Here is a 12,031-nt window from a genome sequence, read left to right as displayed (position 1 = left end):
ATTCTACTATAAAGGAGGGGCAAATGAAACCTCTTTGAGTCAGTGGTCTGGCAGAGAGCCTTGGTCTCATGACGCGCACTCACGACAGAGTTACCTCGCGTTCCAGTGCTTTTTCTGAAGACAAAGGAAATCTCCGGTTGGAACATTATTGATGTTTTATGTTTAAGAACATCCTAACGATTGATTCCATACATCGTTTGACATGTTTCTAAAGGACTGTAATGGAACCTTTCGAGTTTCTGTCTGGATGAAGTGCCTGTGCCTCATGAAGATGGATTACTGGGCTGAACACGCTAACAACAAGTGGCTATTTGGACATAAATGATGGAACTTTATGGAACAAATCAGCTATTTATTGTCGAACTGGGATTCCTGGGAGTGCCTTCTGATGAAGATCATCAAAGGTAAGTGAATATTTATGGTGTTGTTTCTAACTTTGTTGATACCAAAATGGTGGATATTCCTCTGGCTGTTTTGGGCTCTGAGCGCCATTCGCAGATTATGCTTTTTCCGTAAAGTTTTTTGCCATATGAGTTCTGTTATACTCACAGACATCATTCAAACAGTTTTAGAAACTTCCAACACTATCCAATACTAATAATAATATGCATATATGAGCATCTGGGACAGAATAGCAGGCAGTTCACTCTGGGCATGCTATTCATCCAAAAGTGAAAATGCTGCCTACTATCACAAAAAGGTTAACACGTTTAAATGTTTTACTGACGTTGGCTGCGGTGAAGGAGAGCCCGCAGGTTTTGGTAGCGGGCCGTGTCAGTAGCACTCTATTGTCCTCAAAGCAAGCAAAGAATTTGTTTAGTTTGTCTGGGAGCAAGACGTCGGTGTCTGCTACGGTGCTGGCATCTTTTTGCAATCCGTGATTGACTATAGACCCTGCCACATACATCTCGTGTCTGAGCCATTGAATTGTGACTCTACTTTGTCTCTATACTGACGCTTAGCTTGTTTGATTGCCTTGCGGAGGGAATAGCTTCACTGTTTGTGTTCGGTCATGTTTCCGGTCACCTTGCCATGATTAAAAGCAGTGGTTCGCGCTTTCAGTTTTGCGCGAATGCTGCCATCAATCCACGGTTTCTGTTTGGGGAAGGTTTTAATAGTCACCGTGGGTACAACATCACCGATGCACTTGTTAAGAAACCTGCTCACCAAATCAGCATATACATCAATGTTGTTGTCTGAGGCTATCCGGAACATATCCCAGTCCACGTGATCGAAGCAATCTTGAAGCGTGGAATCAGATAGGTCCGCCCAGTGTTGAACACTCCTGAGGAAGTGTCTGTCTATAGGCTGGGAGCAACAAAATGGATTCATGGTCAGATTTTCCCAAATTCTCAGGATATGTGGAGTTATGTCAGGGCCGTCAAGGTGTCTGCTTGGGGGAGATATACACAGCTGTGATTATAATCAAAGATAATTCTATTGGTAGATAATGCAGTCGGCCTTTGATTGTAAAGGCATTCTAGGTCAGGTGAACAAAAGGACTTGAGTTCCTGTATGTTGTTATGATCACACCACGACTCATTAATCATAAGGCACACACCCCTGCCCTTCTTTTTACCAGAGAGATGTTTGTTTCTATTGGCGCAATGCGCAAAGAAACCGGGTGGCTGTACCGGGTGACGGTACAGCTGTACCGGCTGCACTGACTCCCGAGTGAGCCATGTTTCCGTGATACAGAGAATGTTACAATCTCAAATGTCTCTCTGGAAGGCAACCATTGCTCGAATTTCGTCTACCTTGTTGTCAAGAAAATGGTCATTGGTGAGTAGTATACTCGGGAGTGGTGAGCGATGTGCCCGTCTACGGAACCTGACCAGAAGACCGCTCTGTCTGCCCCTTCTGCGGCGCCGTTGTTTTGGGTCGCCTACTGGGATCCGATCCATTGTCCTGGGTCGGATCCCAGTAGGCGTATTCCTGGTCGTAATGTTGGTAAGTTGACGTTGCTCTTGCAGTTGAAGTCGGAAGTTTACATACACCTTAGCCAAATACATTTAAACTCCGTTTTTCAAAACTCCTGACATTTAAACCTTGTAAAAATTCCCTGTCTTAGATAGGATCACCACTTTATTTTAAGAATGTGAAATATCAGAATAATAGTAGAGAGAATTATTTATTTCAGCTTTTATTCCTTTCATCACATTCCCAGTGGGTCAGAAGTTTACATACACACAATTAGTGTTTGGTAGCATTGCCCGTACATTGTTTAACTTGGGTCAAATGTTTTGGGTAGCCTTCCACAAGCTCCACACAATAAGTTGGGTGAATTTTGGCCCATTCCTCCTGACAGAGCTGGTGTAACTGAGTCAGGTTTATAGGCCTCCTTGCTCGCACACGCTTTTTCAGTTCTGCCCACACATTTTCTATGGGATTGAGGTAAGGGCTTTGTGATGGCCCCTCCATACCTTGACTTTGTTGTCCTGAAGCCATTTTGCAACAACTTTGGAAGTATGCTTGGGGTCATTGTCCATTTTTAAGACCCATTTGCGACCAAGCTTTAACTTCCTGACTGATGTCTTGAGATGTTGCTTCAATATATCCACATAATTTTCCGTCCTCATGATGCCATCTATTTTGTGAAGTGCACCAGTCCCTCCTGCAGCAAAGCACCCCCACAACATGATGCTGCCACCCCCGTACTTCACGGTTGCAATGGTGTTCTTCGGCTTGCAAGTCTCCCCCTTTTCCTCCAAACATAACGATGGTCATTATGGCCAAACAGTTATATTTTTATCTGGCTTTTTTATGGCGGTTTTGGAGCAGTGGCTTCTTCCTTGCTGAGTGGCCTTTCAGGTTATGTTGATATAGGACTCATTTTACTGTGGATACTTTTGTACCTGTTCCCTCCAGCATCTTCACAAGGTACTTTGCTGTTGTTCTGGGATTGATTTGCACTTTTCGCACCAAAGTATGTTCATCTCTAGGAGACAGAACGCGTCTCCTTCCTGAGCAATATGACAGGTGTGTGGTCCCATGGTGTTTATACTTGCGTACTATTGTCTGTACAGATGATTGTGGTTCCTTTAGGCATTTGGAAATTGCTCCCAAGGATGAACCAGACTTGTGGAGGTCTGCAATTATTTTTCTGAGGTCTTGGCTGATTTCTTTTGATTTTCCCATGATGTCAAGCATAGAGCCACTGAGTTTGATGGTAAGCCTTGAAATACATCCACAGGTACACCTCCTATTGACTCAAATAATGTCAATTAGCCTATTTGAAGCTTCTAAAGCCATGACATCATTTTCTGGTATTTTCCAAGCTGTTTAAAGGCACAGTCAACTTCTTGTATATAAACTTCAGAACCACTGGAATTGTGATACAGTGAATTATAAGTGAAATAATCTGTCTGTTAACAATTGTTGGAAAAATTACTTGTGTCATGCACAAAATAGATGTCCTAACAGACTTGCCAAAACTATCGTTTGTTAACAAGAAATTTGTGGAGTAGTTGAAAAATGAGTTTTAATGACTTCAACCAAAGTGTATGTAAACTTCAGGCTTCAACTGTATATCCAATCATTCTTCCCGGCTGGATGTAACAAGACTTACATTTCCTGGCGTAACAAAATACTGCATAGTTTCCTAAGAACGCCAAGCGAGGCGACCATCTCTGTCGGCACCATGTTAAGCTGTTCTCTCACTACACCATGGTGCTACCCTAGAGGGTACTATTGAGGCTACTTCATATCAAAACCGTGTGTTTTAATCCGTTTTTAAGTGTCATGAATATATTTAGTATAGTTTTATCGAGACAAAAATCTGAAATTCACTGAGAAGGATGGTCCTCCCCTTCCTCCTCTGAGGAGCCTCCACTGTTCTATACTTATTCAGCTTGTGTCCACACACAGTATGTTTGTGTATTCAGACAGTTAATCTCAGCCTGTGATATATTCCACTGATATATGTGGCCTTGCAGTGTGCTGTGATAGAATCACTCTTCAGTAAAAGATTAACAAATCCAGAGTAATAAAACAAGCCACTACCCTCAATGAAACAGCAATGACCATCTTGGAGCTCTGGGGACCCATGGAGGTGCCCTCTGGGCTCTGCATGGCTACATCCAGAACCTACTCTCTGTCCTGTATGTCAACCCACTAATCACAGCTCTGAGTCGTTGGTCTGTCCACTAAATTAGCAGGTAATTAGGCCAGTCATTCAGGGCTACAGACCCTCTACTGCACACATTTAGGTTTTTTAATTGAAAAAAATATGCCATCCTATTTTTTGGAAGGCTTTCTGATAATGCATCAGTAATTTAAAAAATAACTTTTTCCCTTCTCACCCAGATTATTTTTGGTTGCCTCAGGGCAAAGCGGTGCTATAAGGGTCCTAAAACACAAAATGAATATCCAATATTTTCAGAACATTTATTAAGTGCAACATAATAGAAACAAGCACTGTTTTTGTAAGAAAATGCAAGTTGGGCGTAAACTAGTATTTCATTGCCTCTCAAACCTGATTCTGGGGTCCATTCTTCCTCCCTGTCCTCAGCTCACTGTCCTCACTATCATAGGGTGTGATCCTTACTGCTCAGTTAGGCTCAAAACATTGACCAAAGCCATCATTTTACATTAAATTACATGTCATTCATTGATCCTGATATTGCCCTGAAATGTAGCCTAACTGTACATTGTTGCCCCAAGGCAACCAAAAAAAGTAGCATAACAGCAAAATGTCCCAAGGCAAAACATTTTTTTAAATCAAATATATATAAATATATATAAAAACAATCATCAAAAATCCTTATTTAGTGGTTCCTAGACAAGTGTTTTATTGTGAAGTTTGTCACAACTTCCACCGAAGGTGGCTCCTCTCCCTGTTCAGGCGGTGCTCATCGGTCGTCGTCACCAACCTACGAGCTGCCACCGATCCATTTTTCCTTTTCGTTTGTGTCTGTTGTTGTTATCACTTGTGTCTGATTAGTTCATTTCGGTGGGTTTATTAACCTCCCCTGCCTGCTAGTCCTTGTGCGGGATTATTTTTGCTGTGTTATCTCTGTTATGGGTGCTTGTTTGCGCCACAGGTTTTTTTCCTCACAGTCGTTGTACCGTTGGTACTGTGTTAGGAGTAGAGGTTTCTCCTTCGTGTGTTTCGGGATTTTCCCCGCCTGTTGACAGTGGGTTGGGACTTATAATAAACAACCGTGCAAACTGGAATTCCTTGCTCTCCTGCTCCTGACTCCTGCACCTACCTCTTCTTAGGAGGCACCTAACAAAGTTATCTATTTAAAAATGCAAAAGAATGAAATGTATCTTACCCTTCTCTCACGCCATGCGCTCAGGTCACTCTGCTTCCTGAAATAATGTCCCTCCCCCAATTTATACATCATACCAACTTCTGCACCTCATTGGATTATTTACAGACATGTCATCACATATTGTCATGTATAGGATTTTTAAATTATTTATATGGGCGGATGTCAGGGGCAAAAAGGTTTTGTCTTGCCTGAGGGCAATGATGTGCAATAGAAGGTTAAGAAAACAGTGGGGCGTAAAGGGCAATTTTTCCAGAATACCACCAGAAAGGAGATGAAGAAAAAAAGTTAGGAAGAAGAAAGAGAAAGATTGTGGCTAATATGGAGAGACATATTTAGCGTGACGGTCTCTCTCATTAACCCTATCTGATTTTGCCTCTTCGTCATTCCTCTTGTGGAGTGCTTCCCCAGATTTGAATAATTCAATGGATGCAGACATCAAGTGCACCTCTGCTGAAAGATTCATACACAGTGGATGGAGGAGCCATCAAATATGGAGGACCCTTTATTTGGGCTTTCTCCATTACAAACACTGTGCAATTAAAGGAGAGTGCTATGAATGGGAGTAATGAGGATTCTGCCAGGAGAGAGTGAGGGCGTGAACCATGCTTAATATAGACACCATGCACTGGCACCCAATTAAATAATGCAGTTGAACATATAATTTACCTCTCGGAGACAATTTACTTCTCAGCCTGAAGCATGTTTTAAGTTGAACCATTCAGCCAGCAATGGGGATATGTATCTACCTACAGGGATAGGTATCTACAAATGTTCCCTTTCTTAGAATTGACTGCGTTTTGACAGAGCACTCTCCTTGGAGTCAAACTATGGCATCTTGGTTCATCGAGAGTTAATGTGTTTGTTCCGGTTCAGACTGGTAAATGATTGGGTGGAATCGATTTCTTTGTCTGACTTCCCCACCTGGAGGACTTGCATGTCTCACATGAATTATTTGACAACAAGGCTCTGGTTGGACAACTCTTTCTAGCCCAGAGGAGAATACATGTTACACCTTCCTCCCCAAACCTAAAACTGGTATATGTTGTTGTCCCTTTATCTGCATTTCCTTTGAATTGGCCAATGTTCTAATATTCAGTAGTTAGCCTACACATTAAGCTTATAGGAGACCAAGTGATTGAACTCAAATAAACAGTGAAAATTAGAGCCGGAGGCGATATGGTTTTCAGACATGCTGTTAGTCAAATTGTTGATTGTTGATGTGTTTTCTCAGACTTCTAATAGAGCACATAATCTCAGAGGGAAAGGACCTAAGCCTGTCTGACAGACAGATCCATCAACATGCAGTTGTCAGTTAAGCTTCTTGTTCATCTCTGTAACCTCACTGCATGGCTCCAAAAAGACAAAAACATCAGTCCTCCCCAAACAGAACAAAGCAAAATAGGAAATAAAAATCACCAGTCTTTTTACAGCGGAAAGGGGGAAGGATATTGATTCACCTGGTACATACAGTGTAAGAAACTGTCGACTTTTTGCAAGAAAACCGTCTCAAAGGAAAAGATGGAAAAAGCTGCAGGTACATAGTTACAGTAAAGATGAGATTAAGATTGTCCTTGACAATTCATGGGGTCATCCTCGTGTCTGGACAACCCGATGTAGCCAAAGTGTTCAATTATGACTATGAATATAAGATATTGCAGGGGCGTTAATGACAGCTAGATATCCTAGAATCCCCCTTAATGGTAGCACTTAACCTGTGATTGCACAATCGTTCGACTGATTGGTGTGTTCTGGCAGCTGTAATTACCAAAGTGTCTTCAGTCAACAGAAGGGCAAAGAATGCAGGCTAGGGGCAGTCTCTGTCTCAATTAGTCTTCTCTGTTTTATCAGCCTCACTCCAAACACACTTCAATGGCACCGAGAAGGACGTCTGTCCCAGCAAAACACAGCTGGTGGGTATGTCCTGTCGTCCTTAAAACAGAACTGGAGAAATTTCAGTGAGTCCCAGAGATGATTAAAAGCTGTCATTGAATTCTGGGAGATTCTTTGAAGTTGATATTGGGTATCTTGAATTGATGTAACGCAAATGAATATATATGCCCTTTTATGCATAATATAGGGTAACATGATACTGTAACTAATGTTATGTACCTTTTGACAAACTGCACCCTTTCTTATCAGGGTCTTCCTAAATTGTGGGGGGACTATGGTCCAGAATAAGCTATGAATGTGTGGAAGCCTCTACCTGAAATATCTCCAGGTAGAACCCTTTTTGGTTCTAGGTAGAACCTTTTTGGATTCCATGTAAAAACCCTCCGTGGGAAAGGTTCTACATGGAACCACAAAAGGTTCTACCTTGAACCAAAAGAGTTCTACCTGGAACCAAAAAGGGATCTTCAAAGGGTTTCCCTATGTGACAGCCAAAAGAACCCTTTTAGGTTCTAGATAGCACCTTTTTTTCTGAGTGCACCTTGCATCAACCTTAAACAGAGTACAATATGTTAATGATGAAATTACAAGCCAATACAAAAGATGCACAAACAGACAGGCTCTTCTGTCTGTGCTATGGATATATGTCGATCATGAGAAAAGCCTGGTGAGGCAGAGAAATTGCAGGGGAACGCAGATGAGCTTGAGGGCCAGAGAGGTTCAGTAATTCTACAAGAATCTAACCTTGAGTTTGTAGCAGAGGTACGCATCAAATCAAACTGAATTGTGTGGCTAGTCTTAGTAGATAGTTCTCTACTGTATATGCACATACTGTGTGTGGAAGGCAAATCGTTTGAGGCATCGTTATGACATACACACACATGCGTTCACAACATGCACGCACACTTGCGCACACACACACACACACAGACACACACACACACACATAGACAGACACACACATAGACAGACACACACAAGCACACATATACATACCTCAGGGCTACTTCGCAGCTGTGTTTTTCTGAGTGAGAACAGGGGAGGAAAAATCAGAAGCAGGTCTGTGTGCGCTCCCTGTCTACCTCATCGTGCATTACTTCTGCATGAGAAATATGCACTGTAGAAAAAAGAGATTGAGACGCAGAACTACCAACATGGCGTCACTGTGGTGTCAGAGATGAGAGGAGTACTGCAGGGAAGGAAAGTGGGTGGTGGTCTGGTGGATGAGGAGATTCCTTACTCATGGGTCAAGTCAAGACTACTGATGTTTCACATGCTGTCAACATAGCACCATTGGAGAACATGGAGGGAGAATCTAATACAGAGTAGAGATAATGTACAGTAGCTGGATATTTTTATAATAGTACACTGCAGACACACATAAAACTTAAAGGGTCAGTAAATTGAAAATGTGGCACAATTCTCAGTTCTGGGAGATGGTCACTTCCGGTCACTTACTCAGTTGGGAATGTTGCCTTTTGTGTTTGTCTGAGTATTTTGTCCATTTGCAAATGATTTCCATTTATTCCTCCTTCCAATCAGACTCAGGCTGTCTCAGGCAAGCCTTGAGAGACACATAATGGACTGTCATCATGCTGATAAAGCCAGGCTTTTCAGCACTTAAAGCACTTTCAGAGCACTTTCAGACTCTTTGTAGTCAAATGTTTTGATTTCCACCAAGCAAATATGTCTCGGACAACCGCCAATACTTTTTTAGCGAATATATTTCAAAAAGTGTTATTGATGAAACAAGAATGTGTTCCCTCAAATGCTAATTGTCCTTAAACCCCACTCATCGGTGCCAAAGAATGTTTCACCATCACATGGTATCAGTTCTGATAGAAGCATACCTTTGAAAACCAAAATGTACTCTGTATATTTCTGATTCAAAACTTTGCTTGTTGAAGGAGCCACTAATAATAGTTGGACCGGTGATTATCTGTACTAATGAAGAGTTGAGACACTGTTTTACTTCCCCTGCAGAGTGCAACATAAGCAAATGCTCATTTCTTCCCATTAAAAGCACTTTCAGTTGCACCTGGTACTAAGAGTTCTAATCATGACATAGATTCTAACGAGGGAAGAAAAGCATCCCTTGAAATCAAGTGCACCCAAAACAACTAAGACTCAGTCACTGCATTACCAACCGTAAGCATGTGTGTATGATTGCCTGCTTTGACCCGACAAACTGAGAGATGTTTGGTGGTACCTTTAAATCCAATTGATATACCTCTGCTGTACCTCAGATCGCAGATCTGCAGATCGATGCAAATAGATACTGAACTCGGTGACATTCACACTGCTGTTACAGGCTGACAATATTGATACCATCTGTCTCACACTGGTATATTCCAAGAGAGGTAGTAGCTAGACATATGTCCAATGTCCAAGGGTAAGCTGGGGGCAAGCGTTTTGCAGACCAAGGCATGTTTGCAGTAGATAATGGATTGGCCTGGAGCCCACGGATTTGACCAATCACCTGAGGCAATACACAAGGGTCAAATAAGTGGGGGTAGACAGAGGGATGAGATCTTCAGGTTAAGTCATCAGAAGGGGAACCTGTTGACTTCACACATGGGCAAACCCTGAGCTGACTACAAGCATTATCATCACTCATCCCAGCGTCTGTCTCCAGTGCAGAGGGTTTTTCTTTCATTTTCCCTTCTATCGAGGAGATTTGCATGTCCTATATGGGAGAGCCATCTTTTACGAAGAGGTTGGTTTCAAATTATGATAAATGACACTTATGCTGGGTTAAAAACAATGCAATTTGGGTAAATATTGGACACACTTTGGTTTATTTTGACTCAGCCAGTTGGGTCACAAACAACCCATTTTTTTCTTTAAGTGGTGTTGTTGTTGCTGGTTTATTAAGCTATGATCCAACAGGGCAGATCAGAAGACTGGAGGTGTGACTTAGTAGGTGTGTGGCTTTCAGATATTTATTTTTGGCCACCCATGAGAGTAAATGTAAATCCAGTTCTGTTGTATTGTCAGCACATTTAAAGGTTCAGCACTGACACGTTTGTAGTTTTAATAAGGCTTACGCAAGAGTATGAGTTTCTTAAGTGCCTATGCATGTCCTAATGTTGGGATAATTACCACTATGTTATAATAGTGTCATGAATTTTAGATAAAGATAATTCATGTGCAAATACAGAAGGAACATGTTTATTTTCAGCTTACCAACTTAACATGATGAACATGAATGACCGAAAATAACTTTCTGAAAGCCACGCCCCCAGTAGGCCAATTCTTTGGATTACCAAACATGGGTTAATTTAACCATCAGTTGGGTTTTTATTCACTTTCATGCGACAGTAGGTTGACCCAGTAGATCAGTCTTTAGAAGTGGTGATCGAATGGGGCCGTGCCTTTCTGATAGGTCTTTTTGGCCAACCTTCACCGTGACCTGTTCATCATATTATGTTAATATACCGCAAATTAAAATGCCCCTTCACTATTTTACACACTATATATTTTAATACGCAATCATTTACATGATTGTTTAAATATCCTAAAAGTAATAACTATCCCAACTTTGGGATATACGTAATCACTTGAGAAACTCAACTTCTGCAAGTGTCATTAAACTACAAAAGTGTCCGTGCTCAACCGTAACATATATTGTATGGACAATACAACAGAGCAGATTAACCCGGAATAACAGATTAACCGGAATAGCATTTACTCTCACGGGTGTCCCAACTGGCTGGGTCAAAAATAACCCACCGTGTGTTCTGTCTGCTGTTTACCCAGCACTGGGATGTTTTTAACCCAGCATATATATTTTTTTTAGAGTGAACGTGCCAGCCTTACCAATCAAGTGGAACTGCAACCAGACAGGGATTGATCTTTTTTTTATTAGCACCTCTTTGTGTTCGGGGAGATTGGTGTAAATAATGTGTAGCTCGACCGTACGTTGGAAAGCAATTAAATCCAGTCACTGCAAAAGTGTTCCCCTGTCCATCATGGACAAGTGATTCCTGTCAGGCAATTTCGAGTTCCACAGTTATCCATTTGGTATTTGCAATGCTCCCAAACACAAACTCCTGTAGCTCCCTTTCCTCCCCTTGTCCCACACCACACCTTTGTTCAAGGTGAGGAGAAAACCCCTGCAGGGAAGGGTTTTAGTTCCGTGTTGGAAGAAGAATGGTGTTCTCAGTCTTAGTAATGTCATGTTACAGAATTCATACACGGAACATTAGCGACAACGTGGACATCGCAGCCGACAATAGTGACATGTTGTCCCACATTCCACAGATGGCAATGAATATGAACTGAACCTAAAGCCATTGAACATCTTTGAGTGCGGGTTATAGAGAGAGACCTTTTGCATATTGCATGTCATGGTCCTTGAGTTACTTTAGACCCATTGCTGTAGAATGAGGAAGGCAAGAGACAATGTAATATCGGTAGTCTATACTCATTACACTAATAGAGTGAAGTAATTTACTGTATCGATGGATCTTGTTGTGCACAGTGTCCAGTCACAATGGGAAAAACAGGTGAGTGTTTGACTGAGCTTTTTCAGGCGGATTGTCACTATGACAGGCTGCCTTGGCAACAGTCAGAGTAGGGCGACTGTGGCAGAGGGGGAAATGAGCAGTGGCAGAGTTGCAAATTACACAGGAAGTCAATTCTGGAGAATAGCTTAATGAACCCACAGGCAGACCTCTTCAGAACTCAAACGGTTCCCTTTTGAGAACCTTCTCTACCTTGGTACAATCCATTACACTGCCAGTCCTAGCACTTGCCCTGCTCAGTTTGTCATCCAACTCTCTCATCCTGAGGCTTTTTTTTTGCATCAGTCTATTATGCTGGTGAAGGTTATGGATTTCAGTCAACTCTTGGAGAACCAATATCAT

The 12,031-nt window shown here is 41.9% G+C and overlaps 1 protein-coding gene across 5 annotated transcripts in view; it reads left to right on the top strand.

The window, feature by feature from the left end:
- Positions 1-12,031, top strand: part of LOC135517418 (RNA-binding Raly-like protein) — a 161,251-nt gene that overhangs the window by 52,328 nt on the left and 96,892 nt on the right. For 2 of the 5 annotated variants that reach the window (XM_064941681.1, XM_064941679.1), the window contains exon 1: positions 9,749-9,879. The exons of the other annotated variants lie outside the window; for them this stretch is intronic. The gene's annotated coding sequence lies outside the window, so the exon portion shown is untranslated. Of the gene's footprint in view, positions 1-9,748; positions 9,880-12,031 lie in introns of those variants that run through there. 5 annotated transcript variants of the gene reach the window in all.

The sequence above is a fragment of the Oncorhynchus masou genome, chromosome 28 (genome assembly GCF_036934945.1).
Source record: "Oncorhynchus masou masou isolate Uvic2021 chromosome 28, UVic_Omas_1.1, whole genome shotgun sequence".
In the NCBI taxonomy this organism is placed as follows: domain Eukaryota; kingdom Metazoa; phylum Chordata; class Actinopteri; order Salmoniformes; family Salmonidae; genus Oncorhynchus; species Oncorhynchus masou.
This window is presented reverse-complemented; position numbering and strand designations above follow the sequence as displayed.